This window comes from Cololabis saira, chromosome 18, assembly GCF_033807715.1.
Source record: "Cololabis saira isolate AMF1-May2022 chromosome 18, fColSai1.1, whole genome shotgun sequence".
NCBI lineage: Eukaryota > Metazoa > Chordata > Actinopteri > Beloniformes > Belonidae > Cololabis > Cololabis saira.
Window position 1 is genome coordinate 35,925,350 of NC_084604.1, and position 24,384 is coordinate 35,949,733.

General features: G+C 47.5%; 1 protein-coding gene across 2 annotated transcripts in view; it reads right to left on the bottom strand.

Moving 5' to 3' along the window:
- hivep2a (HIVEP zinc finger 2a) overlaps positions 1-24,384 on the bottom strand; it is a 124,839-nt gene that overhangs the window by 64,444 nt on the left and 36,011 nt on the right. For both annotated transcript variants that reach the window (XM_061707086.1, XM_061707085.1), the window contains exon 3: positions 10,325-10,394. The gene's annotated coding sequence lies outside the window, so the exon portion shown is untranslated. The remainder of the gene's footprint in view (positions 1-10,324; positions 10,395-24,384) is intronic.

Genomic DNA, 24,384 nt, shown 5'->3' on the forward strand with positions numbered 1-24,384 from the left:
TCGGGGGCCCGGCGCCGCGACAGGACTATTAGGGGCCGCTAGCCGCGGCGCGGCGGCGGCGGCTAGTGGACGCGGGGAGGAGGAGGAGGTTACCTCACCCGCTAATGGAGCTGCTCAAATATTTATGGGGCAGGAAGCTGGACGGGAGAATGATGGAGCTCAGGGAGACAGACGACACCGAGGGGGGGGAGACGGATGCTGCCTTCAGGGACCCTCACAACCTCCGACGTCCGGGACTCGGAGGTCGTGGATACACGGCTCCTCTCCTTCTATATCTTATTATGTTGCATTTAAAGTTGGTTTCCTCAACGAAAATTATGACTAAATATCGTCATCAATGAACCTTTATCACCTGAGGAAAACGAGACGCAACAAAAATGCCGGTCATGTGATGATAATTAAATATATAATGCAATATCGTCGACAAATAAAAACGAGACTAAAATGTAGATTACAAAATAAAAACTCTGTCTTCATTTGCATGACCAAAACGAGATGAAATGTTCTACCAAAGATCCTTAACGTCCATGTTTCCAGTAGTTTCCTCTGGTTTAGTTCTGCTGCTGGTGACGTCACGTCCTCAATCCCAGCCACAAAATCACAGGAAAAAATAAATATGTTTCTAAACTCAAATTAGAGTCTTCTGTATCTGGAAATGAATGTATTCTTGAGTCTATAAGGTAACAATAATATAATAACGAGATGTAAAAAAATTGTAAAATGGGTTTGGCTAAATACAATCTTTGACTAAAACTAGACTAAAATGGTCCTGGACAATTCTGACTAAAATAAGACTAAAATGTTCAGACTTTTAGTCGACTGAAACTTGACACGACTAAAAGGAGAATGAACGTGACTAAAACTAATAAAAACTAAAATGATAGTTTGACCTAGACTAAAACTAAAATTGAAACAGCCTGACAGAAACAACACTAGTTGCAATAAAACGTCTATATCTAAACAACAGATTCAGATTTCTGGTCAACTTAAACTGCCAGACTCGGCTCTACTCATCTCAACTCGTCCTGGTTTCTTTTCCATAACAATCCAGCACCTGGAGCAGAAGTAGGAGGTTGGAGCGAAGCTGCTGTGACGTATTTGATTGTGGATCTAAATGAAGAAGACAAAGATGTAGAACCTGGAGGAGATGATAGATGTGCTGCTGGGTCTGTGGCTTGTGTTCGATATCAAGTAAAAAAAGTGAGAGAGAGAAGATTCAAGGGCTGAACGATTAATTGCATTTGCGATAATATCGCGATGTGATAAAATGAGATTTTCTAACCGCAAAGGCTGCGATTTGACCAGTCACGTGATCTGGTCACGTTGCGAGTGAGCAGAGCCGGCAGGGAAAAAAAGTCAACAGTGCCGCGTGTAACCTATCTACCATGGCCTCAGTGTTAGGGCTCGGCCAGGCGGGGCTTTATAAATATATGGGCTTTATAAATTTATGAAATATATGAACGCGGAGTCGGCGTGGCGAGGAGCTGCGCGCGGCGATGAGCCGGGCGCGCGCCGGTGGACAGTGGAGTCGCGCTGTGAAGCTTGATTTATGGTTCCGTGTTAAATCGTTCGGTGCGTACCGCGTACCCTACGGCGTAGGCGCTGCGTCAATTTAACGCGGAACCATAAATCAGCCTTGAGCCACACCTGTCAGCTCAACAGGAGAAGAAGATAAAGAGCGGGGTCGCGAGTTGTTCATTGCTGGTTCGTTTTGTTAACTCTGTGAGCTTTGTTGGTTTGTTTGTTAGTTTGCTGGTGGTTTTGTTTTCTCTCTGTGATTTTTGAGTTATTTGTGAAGAAGTTCTGAGTTCCCTGTGAGGAAGGTTTCATTGTTTTTCTGCCACTCAGTCTTTCTGCCACTCAGTGTTTCTGACACTCAGTGTTTCTGACACTCAGTCTTTCTGACACTCAGTCTTTCTGACACTCGCGTAACCCGCTATGAAGTTGCATCAATGACGTCATGTGCATTCCCTCTACATGTTGCACTTTCATTTGGTTCGGTTCCTTTTCACTCTGCACCTATGGAAGTGGACCGGATCTCCTGGACGAGCGGTCGGATGTTCTCGCCCTCATCTGGAAAACAGGGATCTGAGTACCGCGAGTCAGCGACGTTGCTGCCTCCTCCGGCGAGCGAAAAGGCGTCTCTGCCAGCAGAGAAATGATTCCACTTGTTTGTAATTCTCCTCAAACGTGTTTCAGGAATTCTCTGGCAGCGGCGAGGATCTGAGCAGCAGAAGAAGAACGCCGAGAGAAACGAGGGGCTAATGACTGAAAGATGAGATGACCTCACCGCCGTTCGCAGAGAGGCTTGGTGACGACGGAGCAAAGTGCCCGGTGATGGTTATCGTTAGAGCTGGCGGCCATGACGGCATCGCAGCGGTATCTAGAAGGACGGGGGGGGTTGGGGGCGATGACATCACAGCGTGAGGTCGAGGTGTTTCTGGCGTTTCTGAACCTGGAGGAACGGAGCGGGTGAACGAGGGAATGAGAGGCGGAGGGGAGGAAGATCACGGAGGGAGGCGAGCGTGAAGTCAGCGCTGAGGGACCGGGTGGAACCAGATGGGAAACACATGACCCGAGAAACACGTGAACACAAACCCGGAGCGACATCAGCACCAGATGGACGGATGACACTCTTCCTCCCCCTCTCTCTCTCTCTCTCTCTCTCTCTCTCTCTCTCTCTCTCTCTCTCTCTCTCTCTCTCTCTTCATCCATCCACTCATGAAAACGTCCGTCTTGAGATCATCCTGGTTTTATCACTGCTGCACATGTGGAATTCTGGGTATTCTGGTTCCAGCAGAACCGGATCTGCAGGTCCTCTACAGACCACTAGGGTCCAGATCCAGACCTGCAGGTCCACTAGGGTCCAGATCCAGACCTGCAGGTCCTCTACAGACCACTAGGGTCCAGATCCAGACCTGCAGGTCCTCTACAGACCACTAGGGTCCAGATCCAGTAGACCGGCCGAGACCCGTGAGTCCAGCGGAGCTCTGCTAGCACTCGGTCCAGAACACTTGAGATGAAGACCTGAAATACCTGGACAGGTGTTACCCATCACCGGTCAGCCATCTCGGCTTGAAAGGTTCACTGTGACTAGAGTTAACGTGTTCCAGCCGGTTTCCAGGTCTGGTCGAGGTGTACATGGAGGGCACCGCTACGTGCTGAATATGTTTCCTATGTTGTGTCGTCCCTCGTACACGGGTACGTTTCTCACTGAGTACCTGGACAACCACGACAAACGCCAAGCACGCCAGGGCCATATATGGCACTTTCGCACTAGGACTTACTTGGCCCGACTCGGCTCGGTGCGGTACGGCACGGTTCCACGCGTGTGTTTTCGCACAGCCAGGGGAGAAGTGGGCAGGTTTGGGTGAAGCTGCTGTGACGTACTCGATTGCGCAACCGCTTTGTTCATGTCGGCGCTGATGAGAAATCAGCTGGAGCCGCGAGCGGCTGAGAAAAAAACAGCCCGTCTACATCGCTTTTTTAATTTTTTCTCGACAGCCACCAGGTTTACGAACATCTGCACCTCAGAGTTGGATCACCAAACAGACGTTTTGCGCTTTATAATAAAATCGCCGCGAGCCGCGGGTCGCTCTCGCTCTGACTCCGGCTTCCTGATTCAAACGTCTGACGGCCCCGCCCCCCGACCAATCAGAGGCGCGGAGGGTGGTGACGTCCCCGCCCCCGACCAATCGGTGGCGAGGAGGTGGTGACGTCAGAAATAGTCCCTGCTCAGCCCGCTTTCAGAACCTCATTGAAATGGTTACAGAAAAAAGTACCGACTTGGAGCGGCTCTACACGTCTCAGCCCTAGTGCGAAAGCGCAAACCGGGTAGAACCGAGCTGAGGTGGTACCAGTGCAAAAGCGGCAATATACCATTTCAGCTCCAGGTTCGGACTGCGAGGGGCAGCAGCGTAAGCAGAGAAGCCCACCCACATCCTATCACCCCCATCCTGTTATTCCAATTTATCATCTCTCTTGTATCACATCGTCCCATTTCTATCAATCTGATTCAATTCCATCGTGTCATATCAGAGTATCGTATTGTATCAGAGTATTGTATCGTATCAGAGTATCGTATGGTATCAGGTTATCACATCGTATCAGAGTATCGTATCAGAGTATCGTATGGTATCAGGTTATCACATCGTATCAGAGTATCGTATCAGAGTATCGTATCAGAGTATCGTATGGTATCAGGGTATCGTATCAGAGTATCGTATCAGAGTATCGTATGGTATCAGGGTATCGTATCCTATCAGGGTATCACACGCAGTATCGTATCGCACCAGAGTATCGTATCAGTGTATCGTATCGTATCAGAGTATCGTATGGTATCAGGGTATCGTATCGTATCAGAGTATCGTATGGTATCAGGGTATCGTATGGTATCAGGGTATCGTATGGTATCAGGGTATCGTATCAGAGTATCGTATCGCATTTTAATGTATCGTATCGCATCAGGGTATCGTATCAGATTATCGTATCTTATCAGGGTATTGTATCGTATCACATCATATCAGGGTATCGTATCAGGGTATCGTATCGTATCAGAGTATCGTATCAGAGTATCGTATCACATTTTAATGTATCGTATCGCATCAGGGTATCGTATCGTATCAGAGTATCGTATCAGGGTACCGTATCGTATCAGAGTATCGTATCAGGGTATCATATCGTATCAGGGTATCATATCAGAGTATCATATCGTATCAGAGTATTGTATCAGTGTATCGTATGGTATCAGGGTATCACAGCATATCACATCGTATCAGGGTATCGTATTGCATTTTAATGTATCGTATCGCACTGGGTATCGTATCAGATTATCGTATCTTATCAGGGTATTGTATCGTATCACATCATATCAGGGTATCGTATCAGGGTATCGTATCGTATCAGAGTATCGTATCAGAGTACCGTATCGCATTTTAATGTATCGTATCGCACTGGGTATCGTATCAGATTATCGTATCGTATCAGGATATCGTATCGCATCACATTGCCTCCTACAGTTCTGTCCCATCGCATCACGAACGGTTCGGTAAATGAAGGGCACTTGAAACTATTAATTTAGATTCCTGAACCTTAATTTGAATATTTCACATTATGAAAACAAAAGAAAACTTCCCCACAAAAAAGTCCCACATTATGTTGCAAATAGTGACCAATAATGTTCACGTTGGCAACTATTTCCACACGGTACGTTACGCTCACTGCAAAGGATTATGGATAAATAATCAAAGTTTTAAGTTCAGACTGTCAAATCAAAACAAACTCCCTTAGATGCCAAAATGGCCCCGACTTCAGCTGACAGACACTTCACGTTCAAAAAAATGGCAGAAAATATTCCCCTTTTCAAGAGTTTCGTCCTGAAGTACAAATAAAGTACCTTCATTTATGTCGACTAAAGCAGAAATGACAGAAAACACCTGACGAGAGGTCGTCCCGAGGCTCGGAGGTCGTCCAGGGTGCGAAGTCAACGCCTGGGTGAAGCGAGTCGCGGAGGAAACATGTCGTCCGTTTGAAACATCTGGAAACTGTCTCCTGTAAACTCAGAGAACGTTGTAGGGGAACGGTGTCTCGCCCAGGACATAAACCCTGAGATGAAGCAACGTCTCGGAGCAGGCGGAGGTGAAGGTGTGGGGATGTGGGAGGGGGGGGGTGCAACACGATGCTCAGACTCTTTCAGACGACCTGAAGCGTGACGAGCTAATTGTGTCTTCGAGGAGCCTGTTTGTTCTCCACACCTGCACCGTCACGTCCCGGCAACGCCGTCACGTCCCGGCAATGCTGTCACGGCGCTCATCAAACCCCCCCCCCCATGTTTGCTTTATAGATGTAATTATTAGTCCACGCCCTGCGACGGTCAGAGAGATGCCAGTCAGAGGGAATGGAGGGTAGGCATTGACTTCCCCACTGGACCAGCCCCCTTACTCTCACACTGAGTGGCAAAACATCAGCAAAAATGGCTGCAACTAATGTAGAAGACGGGATAACAGCTGATTATGGGCTTAAATTAAAGGCAGTTGGACTTGACAGTGACCCGTACAGTTACCAAGAACCAGTGGTCCATGGACATGAATATTTGGTACAGTTACCAAGAACCAGTGGTCCATGGACATTAATATTTGGTACAGTTATCAAGAACCAGTGGTCCATGGACATTAATATTTGGTACAGTTACCAAGAACCAGTGGTCCATGGACATTAATATTTGGTACAGTTACCCCAAGAACCAGTGGTCCATGGACATTAATATTTGGCCATGAATCCAGTTTCCTGATATTTATATGTACTTAATTTCTACCCTAGGGAAATACACGAAGCAAAGCTTGAAGGCTTACAAAAGTCTTGACGCTTGGTCCTACTTCAAGGCAGGATTTGTTGGCGAAATAAAAGTGATGAGGACACCGAACTTTATGATTTGACCGTTTAACGTTAGCTACCCAAAAATCCAACATTACCTGATACAAAATGGGAACCACAAATCCACGTTTCGGTGCCTGGAATCCAGTTGTTTCTGTGAATTGCAGAGATCCATTTGTCTCTCTTAAGCTTATTTTTCGTCAGTCTGTAAAACGATAACTCCGATTTCTTGCTAAATCTATGAGTACAGTCGATCGCACAACAGCTCTTTCCCATTTTAGATGTTTTCCAGTTGCTCAAACTGAAAGTTTTTCTGACACTCAGTCTTTCTGCCACGCAGTGGGCGAAACCCACCGTGAAGTTGCATCTGCATATGAAACACTTGACAGATAAACGAAGGAGAGTTCAGGGTCTCTGGGACTCAGACAGACTCCAACCGGGTGACCAGGTGAGTCGTCACCTGTACAGTCCAGCTAAACACTTCCTCCATCCATCCATCCATCCATCCATCGTCCGCCGCTTATCCTTTCCCGGGTCGTGGGAGCAGCAGCCTCAACAGAGATGCCCAGACTTCCTTCACCCCAGACACTTCCTCCAGCTCCTCCGAGGGGAGTCCAAGGCGTTCCCAGGCCAGCCGAGAGACATAGTCTCTCCAGCGTGTCCTGGGTCTTCCCCTGGGTCTCCTCCCGGAGGGACATGCCTGGAACACCTCCCTAGGGAGGAGGGACATGCCTGGAACACCTCCCATGGGAGGAGGGACATGCCTGGAACACCTCCCTAGGGAGGAGGGACATGCCTGGAACACCTGGAGGCGTCCAGGAGGATCCGGTACAGATGCCCAAGCCACCTCAGCTGACTCCTCTCAATGTGAAGGAGCAGCGGCTCGACTCCGAGCTCCTCCCGGGTGACCGAACTCCTCACCCTATCTCTAAGGGAGTGTCCAGCCACCCTGCGGAGGAAACTCATCTCTAAGGGAGCGTCCAGCCACCCTGCAGAGGAAACTCATCTCGGCCGCTTGTATCCGCGATCTTGTCCTTTCGGTCACTACCCAAAGTTCATGACCATAGGTGAGGGTAGGTGCGTAGATTGACCGGTAAATCGAGAGCTTCGCCTTTCGACTCAGCTCCCTCTTCACCACGACGGTCCGGTACATCGACCGCATAACTGCGGACGCTGCACCGATCCGTTCGTCAATCTCCCGCTCCATCGTTCCCTCACTCGTGAACAAGACCCCGAGATATTTGAACTCCTCCACCTGAGGCAGGACTTCTCCACCCACCCGGAGAAGGCATGCCACCCTTTCCCGGTGGAGAACCATTAAACACTTCCTGTTTATGGTTATTGAGGACTTTGGTTCGTCTGGAGGATCCTCGAAAAATCGATCACCGCGGTTACGCCATGAAAGCTAAACCTGGACTAAAGGGGTCATTTTTAGTTTTCAGTGGACACGGACCCCCTTCTGGAGCCCCTAGTGGTTTTTAGAGGACCTGCAGGTCTGGATCTGGACCCTAGTGGTCAGTAGAGGAACTGCAGTCCAGTCCGGTTCCCCCGGTCCAGTCCCCCCCCCCCCAGGACCAGCCCAGGTCCTCCAGTCAGAGTCAAACAGCTGAGTCGCCTTTTCTTCTACATGAGTCAGTGGTGGTTTCTGGGAAGGGGGCGGGGCCAGGATGACCAGGGCTGATGGGAAATATATCAACAAACACGAGCACACGCACACGCACACACACACACACACACACACACACACACACACACACACACACACACACACACACACACACACACACACACACACACACACACACACACAGCCACTCCAGTTTCATATTGTTATGCATTTTACAGCTTTGGCAACCCGGCAATGACGGCCTCCGCCAGGGAGGATGTTTCTGACCCAGTAGAAGAAGAAGAAGAAGAAAAAGGAGGAACATCAAGAGAAGAAAACGACTTTAGTAAAGTTACATCCAGAAGGTTCTGGGATTTATTTTAGTTTTAAACAAGAGAAATCAGATCTCAACCAGATACTCATGATCATATCCTTCTGCCCAGGAACCTTTGAGCCTCTCGGAAGGAAGCTGCTTTAGTTCCCGGAGTTTCTTCCCGTCTCCATCGTTATCTTTCAAATCTTTCAAACTTTGGTTGAAAGTCCCGTCGGTTCCGCCGGGCGTCAAACCCACAACTGCAGCGGGAACCAGGGTGCAAATACTTCACACTTCATGGAAAAAGTGAAACCTCGGAAACTCGATGTTCTGCTCTTGTGCAAAACTCCGGCTGAAGCGTTCTTAGCGGCATCAAACCGTGGTCATCAAAGCTGCATACGTGGATGTCTTAGAACCCGGTTCCCACCGATGCGTCTCTAAAACCCCTGCTGATGTCTTTCCCTCTTTGCGTTATGTACCCTCCCTCTCGTCTCGTCGTCATGCCGACTGCAGGACCTGTTGTTGTTTGTCTGAGGTTTGTTTACCAAACATCAGCTGCTGCTGGAGGAGAAATGTTTTCCCTCCCGGTTCCAGCCTCCGCCGCTGCGCTGCGCTTTTTACAACGGCAAACATCTAGCTACTCGCCACCTGGCGGCGCCTCGGACCGTCGTGTCCGTCGCTGGGGGCAACCGTATCACCGCCTCTGAGAGTCGCCGAGGGCAACCGCCTCACGCCCCCCATGGTCGCCGTGGGCAACCGTATCACCGCGTGGATCCAGCAGAACTCGTCCAAAACTGGACCTGGTTTCAAATGTCTTCACCGTTTCACTTGAGAATCAAACGACCGAAACATAAAAACTGTCACCGCCCGAACATATGTGTGTGTGTGTGTGTGTGTGTGTGTGTGTGTGTGTGTGTGTGTGTGTGTGTGTGTGTGTGTGTGTGTGTGTGTGTGGACGAGCGCGTCCAGGCAGGTGATGCCCACACTCCCCCTCCGTCCACCAGCGTCTCTGTGAAACTAAATCCATCCCAGCGACTCTGATGGTAATCCAGCTCCCAGGAATGTGTGTGTGTGTGTGTGTGTGTGTGTGTGTGTGTGTGTGTGTTTCAGTCCTGTTTGTGGTCACATTGAAATTCACAAACAGATCTGTTTAGATTCAAGGAATTCTCCTCATTTATCAGGAACAACGGAGAGAGAGAGAGAGAGAGAGAGAGAGAGAGAGAGAGAGAGAGAGAGAGAGAGAGAGAGAGAGAGAGAGAGAGAGAGAGAGAGAGAGAGAGAGAGAGAGAGAGAGAGAAAGAAGGAGAGAGAGAGAGTTATAAGAAACCCGGGAATCTCGTTTTACTCGTTTTGTGATTTCAACGTTCAAACTCCTAAAATAACAAACTTCCTCCGTTAACGTCTCCGTCCAGAACAACAGCAGTTTCTCAACCGACAGTTTCAACCCTGAACCCTGAACATTTTTAAAAATGTTGTAAATGAATACTTAAATCCATGAAAAAGTGACTCCTGTCACATCATGTGACATGTCACAGGGGCGTATCAACAGCAGCTCTGGAACCCCGGAGCCCTGGGCCCCCCGACCCCCCCGACCCGGTCAGATAACCCGCTACAGAACCGGCACCATGTGTGAAACGGAATATTTCCGATTCAGACTTTATTAATCCATTTGTGTAGTTCCCTCTGGGAAACTGACATTTCCATCTCACACACACAGCACTGTCATTTACAAATCAAACACCCCAAAAGCCAAACACCCATATAAAAGATAAAAAGATTAAAAAAAATAAAAATAAAAGATAAAAATAAAAGGGTAAAAACTAAAATTAAAATTAAAAGTCCAGTGCCATAAAAAAGAATTATATGGATAGAAAAAGTGTTAAGTTATTGCACACTGACTGACCCCCCACACACTCCCCCACCCCCAATTTCTGGTGATTCGTGCCGTTATGTCTAAAGGTTTCTGAGAGGCCCCGCCCACAAGACCACGTGTCACAGCGTGGGCGGGGCTTACCGGGGAAGGAGGGACTCACCTGTCGCGCTGCAGCTGCTCAGGCTGCCGTTACCAGGAGTCCTGACGGGGAGCGTCCTCATGGAGCCGCCCTGCGGGAGACACGGGAGACCCAGCGTCAGTACGAGCAACGCCGGTAACCACGGCAACCGCGGCGACGGCGGTAAAGGCAGTAAAGGCGGTAACCGCTGCAACCGCCGGGGCGAAACAGGTTCAAGAGATGCAGTTTTTCTTAAGGTCAACGTTAAACGACACAAATTCATCCCGACGCTCGTGAAAGTCGTGTGTGTGCGTGCGTGCGTGCGTGCGTGCGTGCGTGCGTGCGTGCGTGCGTGCGTGCGTGCGTGCGTGCGTGCGTGCGTGCGTGCGTGCGTGCGTGCGTGCGTGCGTGCGTGCGTGCGTGCGTGCGTGCGTGCGTGCGTGCGTGCGTGCGTGCGTGCGTGCGTGCGTGCGTGCGTGCGTGCGTGCGTGCGTGTGTGTGTGTGCGTCTGGGGAAGTCCAGTCGCTGTTGACACAGGAAGTAAACAGGATGTGATGGAGGGAAGTGGTCGCCGGAGGTGTGAAGTGTGAAGTGGACCCCCCTCACTTCTGCTTTAGAGTCAAACCCTCAACCTCAAGCGTTGAAGCAAAAACCAGCTGACAGGTCATGTGACACGGTGATGACATCGACATCATCATCATCATCATCATCATCATCATCATCATCATCATCATCATCATCATCATCATCATCGTTGACAGAAACAATCAATCAATCAATCAATCAATAACGTTATTTGTCCTCAATGGGGCAATTAATTTTGCAGCAATAGTAAAAAAAGGACAACGAGTTTAAATATAAAAAATCCAATCCAAGCCCCACAACAGCTACCTTTTCCTCATGGAATTGAGAAGGGAGATGCAGAAGGTACAAAAGAATGTTTATATCTGTTAGTTTTGACAAGTGGAAGTCTGAGTAATGTACCCGATGGGAGGAACTGAAACTCTTGGTGTAGAGGATGGAACTGTCTGATAGGATAGTTTTTGCTTTCCTATACAGCTGTTTGTTATCCAGGTCCTGTAGAGTCACCTGAGCAGAGCCAATTATTTTACTACAGACATGAACCACCTTGGTAAGAACAGTTTTCTGCTTTACCCTAAGTGATGAAAACCAACAAATGAAAGAAAAAGTGAATACAGACTCAATGAAAGAGCGATAGAACATGGACATCAAGGATGAACCAACATGGAATTTGGACAGTTTTCTAACACAACAACAGGGTTCACGACGTCTACGGATGACATCACGCTTTAGTTCAGAAAGAGGGCGCCGGGGCCCCTGGGAGCGCCGGGGCCCCTGGGAGAGCCGGGGCCCCTGGGGGCGAGTGCCAGGGCCCCTGGGAGGTCCGACTAGAGCGAGCAGCCGCCGGTGGAAAACACGACTACGGAGCCCGAAGAGAGGCGGAAAAAGTTCCTTCGGTTCATGTTATTTGTCATCTCTTTGCCACACGGGCAGAAACACACACACACACACACACACACACACACACACACACACACACACACACACACACACACACACACACACGAATGGAAAATACCAACAAAAAAACTAAAACAGTCACAAATAACCTCCAAAAACTTCCGACAAACGGACGGAAAATACCGGAAAACACGGTCAGAGAAACGTGGACACACACACACACACACACACACACACACACACACACACACACACACACACACACAGACTTGTGTTAGTATCTTTGTGGGGACACCTGATGTTCTCCAATTGAAGTCAAACGGCAACAAACAAAGGAGCGTTGAACCCCAAACCCCGACCCCGACCTGGTCCCCCCGTAAGGGGTTAGAAACCCGCTCATGTCCCCACAGCTGCAGACAAATGAGAACACACACACACACACACACACACTGAGATGGATGGTTTTTTTTCTTCCTTTTTTCCGTCTCTCTTATACTTTCTTTTTTTAAAAGATTTTTCCGACTTGTCCTTTTGCTCCTGTCTGCAGGGACGGAGGCAGCGAAGAACTGTGACACTGTTTTTCTTCCTCATGTCTGTCAAAACACACACACACACACACACACACACACACACACACTTTTATATTTCCATCCGAGTCTCTAAAGGGGAAAATAAAGCCGTCCAGCTGCGCGGCGGCGGATCTTTTGCCGGACCGCTCCAGGCGAGGTGATCCCACCAGACCCATCTCTTCTGCTCTTTACCCATAATCCCTCTGTGCTGCGATCCCGTGACCCACAGAATCCTGGGTAATGACGCCGCCACACCTGAAGCTACGGCTCATCGTCGCTCCAAAACTGACGTAAATTCACGGCAGTGACGCGAGCGCCGCCGCCTCTCTCCATCAGGGCGGGTTTGTGATTAATCCCGGCGCTAACGAGCGCCGCGGCGCAGAGGAGGATACGATTTACCCAGAAATCAGAGCAGCCTCGGTCGGCCGGGGTGATTAGCGTGAATGTAAACACGCTCGTTAAGAGTTTAATTAATGAAGCTGATGTAAGTCATCTGACACCGCGGGCCTTAAAGCGACAGGATTCAACGCCGTGATGTAACAATTACCGAGACATAATTAGCTAAGAGTAATTAAGAGGAGGCAGCCAGACGCCGTTCAGGCGACACAGAAACACAGAGAGATGAATGTTTTATCACGATTAACATTTTTAATTCATGTTTTCAGCTCAATAGAGTTCGTTTTAAAGGCTTTTCTTGGTTCGAACCCGAAGTGCGGTGATGTGTGTGTGCAGGTACGATCCAGGCTCGTAAGGCAGGTAGCTTCCCCCAGCAAACGCAGAAGTACAATAAAAGAATAACCTAAGAAGCAGCGAGTTTAACGACATATTGAGTGCGTTTACATGGGAAGTTTAATTCCTCTTTAATTCAGAATTAAAATTAAATCTGATTTAAAATTAGTAAAAATTACCATGTAAACACCTAATTCCGAAGAAAATGGCCATTCCGAATTTAGTAAGTGGCTGGTTTATTCCAATTTAAAATCCAAATAGAATAATTCCGCGATCATGTATACACTGGGTGCGTCCAAAATGCCATTCTAAAAAGTATACTTAAGTTCAGCACACTTTTGAGGAAATATCAATAGTGTGCATTAATTCGGACGTACTATTAAGAGCGCATACGGCACTTCCTGTTATATACTTATGACATATACGTATCACTTAGCAACCAAACGCCGCTGCTTTGCATTGTGGGAAGTTTCTGCTCGGCTAGTGTCCATCAATCCACACTAAAAAATGTATCCGGAATGAGTATGGATAGTTGTTTCGGACGCACTAAAAAATCTCGCACACTCATTTTGCATACTCATTAAGGTGGAACTATGCGATTTCGGACGCAGCGTCTCATTCCGCTTTAAATTAATTCCGGTCTTTCTTTCTGCTCGTTCCCTCGCCCGCCTGTCGCCTTATATTCCGCGCTGGGCTTATTTTCCAAACAAAGTTTCAAGATGGCAGCACGCAGTAAACAGTGGTCAAGAGCAAAGACCATTTATTTAAAGGGGACCTATTATGGCATCTAACACCTATGAGTATGTCCCATTAATTATTTTAATCTGATGTACGTGCAACTCGGATTTTAAGATGCATAAACATTTTACAGTTTACAGCAAACTATGTATGATATTGCAATATATCGCAAAAATTGGATATCGCAATATCATATCGTGACTCAAGTATCATGATGTGTATTGTATCGTGAGGTCCTTGGCAACACTACCGCTATCCAGAAGCAGTAGAGAGTAGGAGAGGGAGGAGCTAGCCTCCGTTATCAGACCAGAAACCGCTTACCCTGCCTTTAAAGAGGGTAGTGAATCACTGAAAACCGGGTTTAGTGTTAAAAAACTCAATGAAAATGACCCTTTCTGCCCTTCTTTGTTTATTATGTAACCGTTCTCCTTCTAAAACCTTCTGATCACATCTCTGTTTTTGGAATGGAGGCAGGAAACTTTACCGGTCGGTGTAGTTTTTAGTGTTTTAGTTGCTCAAACTGAAGGAAATATTGCATTTGCTGGAGACTATTTTCACCTGAGGATTAGTCCACATTCGGGGCCTTAATGAGCCTTTGGGTGAGCAGGAAACTGAGGAAAATACAGGGAATGCACACATCGTAGTGGTGTATGTGTGTGTTTGCTACGGTGCAGCAATGTGCCTGGAAAATGTTTTTCCTTTCAGTTATTTAACTTTTACTTTCCACACCAAAAAGTCTTCCTGGCTTCAAGTGGGTTCTCTCTGATCCCCGAAAACATTCGTTAATTCAGTCTTGAGTTACAGTAGTGTTTGTTAGGCGGTTGCAGTGAGCGTGGCAAGAACAGAGGAGACAGCGAAAAGGGGAAAGAAAATTCCATTAAGAGAGCGGAGAGATGACATGAAACAAGGTCACAAGTGGGACTCGGTTTCCAGAACATCTGGAATACATGGCTGCGGGGTGGGAAACAAACCGGCAGCCGCGCTCTGGAAACTGGTGGCTGTGTTTCTGGTGGGCTTGTCTGCAGAAACCGGCCCACTGTTGGCGCACCACCAACTCTCATCTGGAGTTCGACTCCTCTCTCTAAGTGGCAGATTTGGCTGCCAGAAGTGGGACAGGAGCAAGTGGATTTTGGAATCTTTTAACCGCCGTTAAAACCTGGCGGAGAGGAAAAACTTCCCTCTCCTTCACATCCTTCCCGACAGTCTGCTCAGCGTGCCGCCCAATAAAAGAAGCTGATGTAGAAAACAACCGTTGGACGGGCCACGTGACTTTAGCGAAAAGCAGACGGGCTCGGGCTCGGGCTCGGGCTCGGGCTCGGCAGATCCCCCCGGCAGTTTTTTTTTTGCTTCTTTTCCTGCCGTCTTTCCAAACGGGCAGACGGAAAGATCAAGGTGGAGATGGGACAAAAGAGGGCAGCGGAGAAACAAAGGAGGTGCGGAACATTTTCCGTGAGACTGGCCTCCGGACCAGGAACAGTTTGAGGTCTATTCTCGGCTCTTCCCTATTCTTTTTCCTCTTCTCTCCTCCAGTGAACTGCACATCGCACCGCCTCCGACTGCCATTGTTTGATTAATGCAGTCCACGGCCAGCTGGTCCCAACTTTTAGGATATAAAAACAATAAACCAGCCAAGCTATCGCAGCGTAACCGTCCAGCCACGTCCCAAAGTTGACGCAGCATTCGCAAAAGACACAAAAGACCATGTTACAGACGTTTGAGGCCCCATAAAAGTGTACAAATACAAGTATGTACCAATGGTACATACTTGTATTTGTACAAGTAGTGGTACATACTTGTATATTGGTACCAGAGCTGGGTAGTAACGAGTTACATTTACTCCATTACATTTACTTGAGTAAGTTTTGGGAAATGTTGTACTTTTAGGAGTAGTTTTGAATCACTATACTTTTTACTTTTACTTGAGTAGATTTGTGAAGAAGAAACTGTTCCTCTTACTCCGCTACATTAGGCCACGTTGAGCTGTTACTTTTCTTTTATCCCTTTTATCCACGTACGCGTCAATCTCATGACATCACTGGGTGATTCTTTGGGAAAAATGTTTGTTTTTGCATGTTTTGTCACATTTACACAGACTCAAACACACACAGAGTTTCTATGAGTTCATGTTTGTTCTAGTTCTGGTTAAAAAAGAAAAGTACAAAGGCTTGAAATTTTGTCCTACTTGTGCTTAATTTATTTTTTTATTCTGTTATTATTTTATTATTTATTAAAGCACTTGAATTTGCTTTAAGATTATTTTAATTTAAGCTATTTTTTATTAATTTTAATTTATTTTATTATTTTATTGATTTAATTTGCCTGAAGATGATTGTTTTGTACTTTTGTCTGTTTGAATGGTTGTGTTAAAAAAATAAATCAGACGTTACTCAACAGTTACTCAGTACTTGAGTAGTTTTTTCACCAAGTACTTTTTTACTTTTACTCAAGTAATTATTTGGATGACTACTTTTTACTTCTACTTGAGTCATATTATTTTGAAGTAACAGTACTTTTACTTGAGTACAATTTTTGGCTACTCTACCCACCTCTGATTGGTACATACTCGTACTGGCGAAGGAACGCCAGCGAAGGGTTTGCAGTAAAAACTTGTTTTTGTTTTTGCAGCCGTCGCGGTTGTTTTGAATAGTAACTCATCGTCTTAACCCCGCCCACGGACCGCTGTGATTGGTTGGGGGGTGAAGATGGCTGTGAGTGACTGAGTGGCTGATCCCCGCGACCATCTAACTGCAGGGCGCTGAAATGGAGGGAGTGAAATGCGCGAGTTTGATTCCCGCGACTTCCTGCTGCTGCAGCGCAGAGCGGAGGAAAACGGAGGGAAAGATGCCGAGCTTTTATTCCACCGTTAAGTATGGAATGCTGAAATAGTCAAAATTAAATAAATAATTAATTAATTCAATCATTAAATAAATGTACATTGAAATATATAAAATTGGAAATACATAAATATATAATGTATTTAATATTCAATTAAATAATTAAATGTGTCATTAAAAAATTACTTTTTGAATATTTCATTGGATATATATTCCATTATTTCATTACATATTTAATTATTTCATGGTTCCTGCATTGGCTGAAGCACATCATGAATTTATTTAACTTCTGTCACTTCGACTAATGTATATCCAATGAAATATATTCACCATGTAATTATTTAATGATACCTTTAATTAATTAATTTAATTTTGACAGTTTCAGCGTTCCATAGTTCCATAGAGCTGCACACACGCGCACATACTGTAACCTCGGACACGACACTAGCGCGCTAACGTGCCTGAAACACGCCGCTAGGAAGCAGACGTGCAACACACACACACACACACACACACACACACACACACACACACACACACACTCGGAGACCACAGAAGAATTTCCTAGTTTCATATAAAACTGATAACGGGATGTGTCCCAGCGGGAGTGGAAAATCAGAGGTGACTTACGAGCCTCCGCATTCCAGCCTCTCACACACACACACACACACACACACACACACACACACACACACACACACACACACATTCACACCTCGGGGAGGAGGGAAGCAGAGGGAGGGGAAACCAGCCGGAGGGAAACCGGTTAACTCCTGGAAGTTTCCATGTCTTCTCCTCTTTTCTTTGGTGGTGGAGGAGCGGGTGGAGGAGCGGGTGGAGGAGCGGGTGGAGGAGCGGGTGGAGGAGCGGGTGGAGGAGCGGGTGGAGGGCCGCGGCCACTGGGCCTTTCCTGGAGTCGGGGGGGCGATTCTGCAAACGGTAGCGCAGTCGCTGGGGCGGGCAAGAGAGAAACGATGGCATATATCGGAAAGAACCTTAACAAATGGAGGGAGAGGAGGAAAGATGGGTGAAGGTGAAAAGAGACGGTAACAAAAAAGGGTTGAACCCGAGAAAAAAACATTAAGGGATATTTAAAAAGAGAGGCATTTCAAAGTGACAAAGGCCTCGCCCTTCAGAGGTGATTCCACACAACTCTGGTTCTCTGGTGTTTCAGCCGACCTGAGCTCACGCTAATATTATGCCAACCGACGGCTCCTGACCGTCATTCTGATTGACCCTACGTATCCATCGTCACGTCAGTCGCTACGATAACGACACCTGAAGTTAGCACGGCCAGAGCACCACACCCCCCTCACCCCAACCCCCTTGACCCCTGACCCTGAACCCCAGCAGAGCTCAGGTTCGTTTGGGGTCAACATGATGACAGTTGGCTCACAGTCCAGTTAGCTGCTAGCTCAGGTTAGGAGCAGTTGCTAATAACACAGGGTAGGGTAGTAGCAGTTGCTATTTACTCAGGTTAACAGTAGTTGCTAATAACTTAGGTTAGCAGCAGCTGCTATTAACTCAGGTTAGCAGTAGTTGCTAATAGCGCAGGTTAGCAGTAGTTGCTATTAACTCAGGTTAGCAGCAGCTGCTATTAACTCAGGTTAGCAGTAGTTGCTAATAACTTAAGGCCCTGACACACCAAGCCGATTTTCGGCCGTCGGGCCATCAGTGAGCGTCGGTGCGTCTGTTGGCTTAGTTTCCCCGGTGTGTCCCGCACGTCGCCTCAGGTCGGCCGCCCGTCGGGAGCTTTTCAGCCGATTCGACATGTTGAATCGGCGTCGGCCGTCGGTCAAACAGCTCACTCTGTGATTGGCTGTTCCCAGAATTTCCCAGAATGCTTTTCGTCGTCATTTGCGGACGGAATCAAAAAAAAAACATGGCGGACATTTCTTATGAATAAAATCAATATTTTGAGTTAGTTTCTGCATAAAAATGCGTTTTGATTACATTTCTAGCGAGAAATATATATTTTACTTTCATAATATTCACTCAGTGAATGTACATAATCACTCGCTTGTCTTTTTCAAACCGCGCCAGAACAAAGGCTGATTTATGGTTTCACGTTACACCAACGCAAAGCCTACAGCGTAGGTTACGCGGCGGCGCGCGCCGTACGCCGTAGGCTCTGCGTCGATTTAACGCGGAACCATAAATCAGCTCCCGAGCCGGCAGGCAGAAAATCCAGACATTTTCGGAGCAAATTTCTTAACAGGCGTAGCTACAACTGTTAGATTTCATCTATTAAACCAACATTTATCTTCCTAAATTATTTATTTCAGCCAGCGGTAACTCTCCAGAGTTTTGGTTGTCTGTTTTGTCTGCTAGTATAGAGGGGAATTACCTCTCACGCATGCGCAGAACGTACGTGCTAGTTCGCCGTCGGGTGTCGTATTTGTAGTGTGTCTAGTGAGCCCGACCCAGCCCGACACAGGCGACGCGAGCCAACACAGCAGTCGGCAGAGAGCGGGCGACGTCGGGTTGGTGTGTCAGGGCCTTTAGGGTAGCAGCAGCTGCTATTAACTCAGGTTAGCAGTATTTGCTAATAACTCAGGTTAGCAGTAGTGGCTAATAACTCAGGCTAGCAGTAGCTGTCCAGACCGGATCCAGAACCAGTTTCAGTCGTCTGCTGACCTTTAAAATAACCATCATGCACTGCAACGCAGCTGTCACTCAAAAGACCACGCCCCCAATCATGTGTTGCTTCATCCGATTCGTTTACACCCGTCCTCCCTCTTTCTCCTCCTCTTCCTCACGTTGCCCCGTTTTCCTTCGTTTCCTCCACACCTCCACCTCTCCTCTCGCTCCGGTGTTGGATTTAAATCACTCCTCCATCCTTCACTGTTCCATCATTCCTTCCTTTCTTCTCACCTCCATCCCTCCATCCTTCCATCTATTCTTACACTCCGTTTTATCCATCCTTCAACTTTCCTCCCTCCATCTGTACACCCCTCTTTCCTGTCATCGCTCCATCTCCGCGCTCCGTCCGCCAGGCGACCGGCGGCTGTGATACGGTGCCACTTCCTGCTGTGTGTGTGTGTGTGTGTGTGTGTGTGTGTGTGTGTGTGTGTGTGTGTGTGTGTGTGTGTGTGTGTGTGTGTGTGTGTGTGTGTGTGTGTGTGTGTGTGTGTGTGTGTGTTGCTCCTGGCAACGCCGGCCGTCCAGAAGGTGTGAGGGGCTTATACCTGCAGAGAGGAGCGAGATGAATGTAGGGAACTACGTAAAACTGGACGTCAAGTCGACACAGCCACCTGTCCTGCTGGAGCAGGCCAGAGTGTGTGACGGTGTGTGTGTGTGTGTGTGTGTGTGTGTGTGTGTGTGTGTGTGTGTGTGTGACGGTGTGTGTGTGTGTGTTTGTGACGGTGTGTGTGTGTGTGTGTGTGTGTTTGTGACGGTGTGTGTGTGTGTGTTTGTGACGGTGTGTGTGTGTGTGTGTTTGTTTGTGACGGTGTGTGTGTGTGTGTGTGTGTGACGGTGTGTGTGAAGGATTCTAACAGGAATAAGGTTGTATTTGGTTCATGAGTTCATGAAGGATGGATGTGACAGAAACGACGGAGTATTTAAGAGCTTAATAACTTCTTTAACGGATCATTTTGAGGGAAAATACATATTTTTATGAGCGTGAGATCAAGACTGGGTGTCTGAAGGGATGAATAATATTAACTAACTAACATAAATCCAGTCTTTCCGCCTCCTGTGTGATTTTGTTTTGTCAAACTATCATTTGACCTTTTGTTGACCTTTTATAACCTTTTATAACCTTTTATAACCTCTTATAACAAGCAATATACAAGTACGAGTATGTACCAATATACAAGTATGAGTATGTACCAATATACAAGTATGTACCAACATACAAGTATGAGTATGTACCAACATACAAGTATGTACCAATACAAGTATGAGTATGTACCAATGTACCAATACAAGTATGTACCAATACAAGTACGAGTATGTACCAATACAAGTACGAGTATGTACCAATACAAGTATGTACCAATACAAGTACAAGTATGTACCAATATACAAGTATGTACCAATGTACAAATACATGTATGTACCAATATACAAGTATGTACCAATGTACAAATACATGTATGTACCAATATACAAGTATGTACCAATTTACAAGTACAAGTATATACCAATATACAAGTACAAGTATGTACCAATATACAAGTACAAGTATGTACCAATATACAAGTACAAGTATGTACCAATATACAAGTACAAGTATGTACCAATACACAAGTACGAGTATGTACCAATACACAAGTATGAGTATGTACCAATGTACAAATACATGTATGTACCAATTTACAGGTATGTACCAATATACAAGTATGTACAACTGTAAAAATATGTGTATCTACCAATATACAAGTGTGAGTATGTACCAATATACAAGTTTCGTACCAGTCTGAGCGACGTGGTTCAGCACGTCAGAGACAACCACAACAGAACTACAATAGAACTACAACCACAACAGCAACAGAACTATAACCACAACCAGAACTACAACCGGAACTACAACCACCACAGAACTACAATAGAACTACAACCGGAACTACAACCACAACTACAACAGAACTATAACCACAACCAGAACTACAACAGATCACCACAGAACAACAACCGTAACTACAACCAGAAGAACAACCAGCATCAAGCTGCTACAAACATCAGTTTGTCGGTTTAAAATCAAAACATAGACGTCACATCAACCGCTGAGACGAAAACTCGTCTTTGTCAGAGTTCTGACGGAGAACTGCACCTGAACTGCACCAGAACTACACCTGAACTGCACCTGAACTGCACCTGAACTGAACTACACCGGTTTCCTTCTTCAGCATCATTTCAACCTCTCAAGCCTGAATTATGGTTCTGCATCAAACCAACGCAGAGCACACGCCGTCACCGTGACGCCGTCGTGAACCCTTGGGACTACTCTGTCACTCCATTTGGTCGCGGTGCAGTACCCCCCGCGATCGCTAGTTTGCGATCTTTTCCTGAATGGTTTATCCAACTTTTTCCGGTCACAGTGAATCAAAGAGATAAGGACAACTATTGTGCAAAAAAACAAAAAAAATCACACATAAACGAAGAAAAGAGCACTAAAAGTTCACGACTGCTACCGGAAACCGGAAATGCGTTCCTACCAAGTGAACCAATCACAGCCCTCTCCTCTGCGTGTGGTCTGCGTCGCCTCGATCCGTAGTTACAATTTTCGGGATGTGCACGTCAGTGACGGCGTCAGTGACGGCGTGTGGTCTGCGTGGACGAAAACCACACGCCGTAGGCACGGTGCCGTTTTGATGCAGAACCATATTTCGGCCTTCAGACGTTAGCAGCAGCAGGAGCACCGAGAAGCCGCCTTGTGGAACACCTGAAGGGGTGCGAGTTTGTGAACCGGTCTCACCCGGTACCACCCGGTACCCCAAGCTGTTCCCGAGATACCACCACCGGTACCGGTACCAGAACACCAACCAAAGTTCCTCTACATGCTGCTCAGGTAAAGCTGCTCTACGTCACCAGGTGGGGACAACAGCTTTTCAAAATAAAGCACAGGTCATTATTATCAGCACGACTCCCAGCTCATCAGGAGGCAGGATCTCGGAGTTGAACCTTCCACCTCTGTAGTTGAACCCGAGCAGCGCCTCATGCATGCCTCACCTCGCCCCCCACCCCAGCAGACATCCCCCCCCGGCCCCCCCCGGGGGCCGAGCGCTTCACCGTCTGAGAATCTGTGAATGGAAACACACTTGGCAGGTCTTGACCCTCCTACGCCGGGTTTCCAGACGGGCCGCTGGTCCAGCTCGTCCCACGGTCCGTCTGGCTGTCCATCAGTCCCACAAACCCCCCTCTGTTTACCTCCCTTTACCCCCCCCCCCCCCTCCTCCTCTCAGCGTCACCTGCCTGTCAGGGACTTCCTTCTCTCCGTCTGCCGCCGGCAGCATCTCCCTCGCTTTATTTGTCTTTCCATGTTCCCCTCTGGAAAAAGAGACACACGCCGTCACGTTTTTTTCCACCGTCTCTTTTGTCTGCTGGTGCGACCCCGGTTTTTTTGCAAAAAACAAACAACAAACGACCAAAAAAAGCAACAAAATAGAATAAAATCCAGCGGCCCTTTCAAAATAAAAGCTTACCTAACGGAAAGAGGAGGATATTATATATTTAACGGGAGGTTAGACGGAGGATGTGGAGTTGAAGAGGTGAGAATGAGAGGAAAAACATGAGGCTGGAGGAGAAAAGTTGAGAGGAGGAGGAGGAAGAGGGGGAAGAGAAGGAGGGGTGGAGGTTCAACTCCAGTGGCGTCCCTCAGTTAATGAAGGAACCGACACCAACATGTGAGACGCGTCATAGGGGGGTGATGGATGGATGGATGGATGGATGGATGGATGGATGGATGGATGGATGGATGGATGGATGGATGGATGGATGGTTGGATGATGGATGGATGGATGGATGGATGGATGGATGCATGGATGGTTGGATGATGGATGGATGGATGGATGGATGGATGGATGGATGGATGGATGATGGATGGATGGATGGATGGATGGATGGATGGATGGATGGATGGATGGATGGATGGATGTTAAATGGATGATGGATGATGGATGATGGATGGATGGATGGATGGATGGATGGTTAAATGGATGGATGGATGGATGGATGGATGGATGGATGGATGGATGGATGGATGGATGGATGGATGGATGTTAAATGGGTGGATGGATGGATGGTTAAATGGATGGATGGATGGATGGATGATGGATGGATGGGTGGATGGATGGATGGATGGATGGAAACCAGAAGGAAAACAGAGGAAGAGAAGCAGCTTTGGCACCAACCTGTCCGACTCCGCGTCCTCATTCCTCCGCCCCCCCATCCCTCCATCTCCAGGTCTCCAGGGTACCAGGACCGCCGGACCTCCCGACCCCCCCTCCCTCCCTCTCGCTCCCCCCGTCACACACTTTCTCTCAAGTTTACAGTCCCGTCAGGGTCCGCTCTGCCCCGCTCCGCGTCCCCGCCGCGCGTCCGTCCCGTCCCCGGGCCGTGTTTACGCGCCTGGTCCGCGCGGCCGTGCGCGGTGCGCGGTGCGTGCGCGGTGCGTGATGCTGCGGGAGCGTCTGTCGGAGGGGTCGGGAGTGCGCGTGTCCGTGGGAGTGGGAGCCCAGGCGTGATGCGGAGCCAGAAATAGACGAGGGGGGGAGGGGGGGCTGCAGGGGGGGACGCGCGGGCCGACACACACGGCACTTCTGCAGGGACGGAGCTTTTACACTAGTACCGACTCAGCGCGTCTCCACTCGCCTCGTCCTCGTTTGTTTTTAAACACCAGGGCCGGTTCTAGAAAATGATGACTAGGGTAGTGTTGCCACCTTTCAGAAATAGAAAGAAGGGACACCCCGATTTCAGCAGAGCAGGTGCCAAAAAACCTTCTAAAATGCATAGAAATGTATTTATTTTATATGAAAAAACTTTGATTTACAGTCTAAAGTGCTTTAATAACATTGAACTTGTATGACTGTACAGACAGTCAACCATACCAGCAACTGAAATGCTGCGTATGTCCACTTCAGCCAAGATGTAGAATATAGCCTACAGGTGAAGAATATGGTGTAAAAGTTTGTTTATTTCAATAATTCAACTTAAAAGGTGAAACTAATACATGTATATTACATAGTCTCATTACAGGCAAAGCAAGATATGTTAAGCCTTTATTTGTTATAATTTTGATCATTGA